A 1,996-nucleotide genomic window follows, 5' to 3' on the forward strand; every position below is an offset into this window, starting at 1 on the left:
AGCTGGTGAGGCTGTTTTCATGTTATCTAGAGCGTTGGTGACTGTAACTGTGCTGCTGGCAACAATTTTATTACGCTTTTTTGCAAATGTTTACTGACACTGGCCATATTCAACTAGGTGTTAAGGGTTTGTAAATTCATCAGTTATTCTGCGCTCTGGTACACTCAGACGAGAGTGCTCTGAAATCGGAGTAGATAGCTAGAGCGAATTTACGAACGCACCCTTTGTCTAGAGAAGGCTTCATATAGATGTTTCAGTCATTGAACATGCCCTGTCTATCATTGACGTGTTGTTGTTGTCATTGATTTCAGCACACAGGTTTTGTACTTTCATTAATGGCTGCTGAAATTATCCATGAACACAAATTATGTTCGATTCTGTGAGTTTTTATTGTGATTGCTGTCCATTTTATTATTATTGCCCTCAATGTCACAGATTGCACACAGTGCAATGAAATGGCTACATGCTGCAAAAATATGTATCTACTTAATCTGAGATGATTGATAGGCTCTTAATCTGAGATGATTGACAGGCTCTTAATCTGAGATTATCTGCCCTGCTAGAGCTTTCCCGGTCAACTGTATGTGCTGTTATTGTGAAGTGGAAACGTCTAGGAGCAACAACAGCTCAGCCCTGAAGTGGTAGGCCACACAAACTCACAGAACGGGACTGCCGAGTGCTGAAGCACGTAGCACTTAAAATTGTCTGTCCTCGGTTGCAACACTCACTACCGAGTTCCAAATTGCCTCTGGAAGCAACGTCAGCACAATAACTGTTTGTCGGGAGCTTCATGAAATGGGTTTCCATGGCCGAGCAGCCACACACAAGCCTTACATCACCATGCGCAATGCCAAGCGTCGTACGGAGTGGTGTAAAACTGGCCGCCATTGGACTCTGGAGCAGTGGAAATGCGTCCTCTGGAGTGATGAGTCACGTTTCACCATCTGGCAGTCCGGCGGACGAATCTGGGTTTGGCGGATGCCAGGAGAACACTACCTGCCCCAATGCATAGTGTAAACTATGCATTCGGGCAGGTAGTAAAATTTGTAACATTTTGTGGAGGAGGAATAATGGTCTGGGGCTGTTTTCACGGTTCGGGCTAAGCCCCTTAGTTCCAGTGAAGGGAATTCTTAACACTACTGCATACAATGACATTCTAGTGTACTTTAGTACACAAATAAAACCCCACAATTTATGCGCGATTATGTACATTTGGGAGTAACTCCATTCCTAGCACTACTGTCTTTCAGTAACAATAACTGTTCAAATGAATTGATATAAAATCTGACTTGATCTCATATTGGGAGGGATTGTTTTTGTATTCTGTGATTTAAAATCAGTGTCAATTTGATATACACCCCCCCCCCAAAAAAAAAAATTGTCGCAATTTGGCCCCAAGGTGTTGTGACAGTTTTTGATTTTATTTATTGATCTTATCTTATTCATCCTTCATTCATAAGTGGCTATTATCAGTGATTCCATTGAGTACAACCATCTTTCCAGGGGGCATTTCCCAAGGAAGACAATTCCAATTTTCAAGTGCAGAGCGTAGCTGAAGAGGGATTGTAATCATAGTGTGAGGTCTTCTTGAGATGGAGAATTCGATGGATGAGGAGGGTGGATGAGCTCTCTGTGGCCTGAGGGGGAGAGGGGTAAAGCAGCGGGGGTGAGCCCTCCTTCACCCTCCACTATAACCCCCTGCTTCAAGGAGTGAAGAGCTCAGGTCCCTAAGGGCCATGAGTCACCCCACAGACCTTGTTGACCTGTTCATGCTGAGGTGATTAAAAATAAACATGAAGACAACCTACTGTATGTGTTAACCTTTATTAACCTGTTTAGGCTGTTTCCTATCTTTGTTTCAGTGGATGTGTTCTGTTTGAATTGCTGGGATTCACATAAACAACCTGATCAGTGATCCTCTCAAGTCAAAATACAATCAGGTAAGTCTATTTTTCACTTATTTTGTTGTATCCAACAGTATGGCTCTCTGAGCAAC

Source organism: Salvelinus namaycush, chromosome 25 (assembly GCF_016432855.1).
Source record: "Salvelinus namaycush isolate Seneca chromosome 25, SaNama_1.0, whole genome shotgun sequence".
NCBI classification, from domain to species: domain Eukaryota; kingdom Metazoa; phylum Chordata; class Actinopteri; order Salmoniformes; family Salmonidae; genus Salvelinus; species Salvelinus namaycush.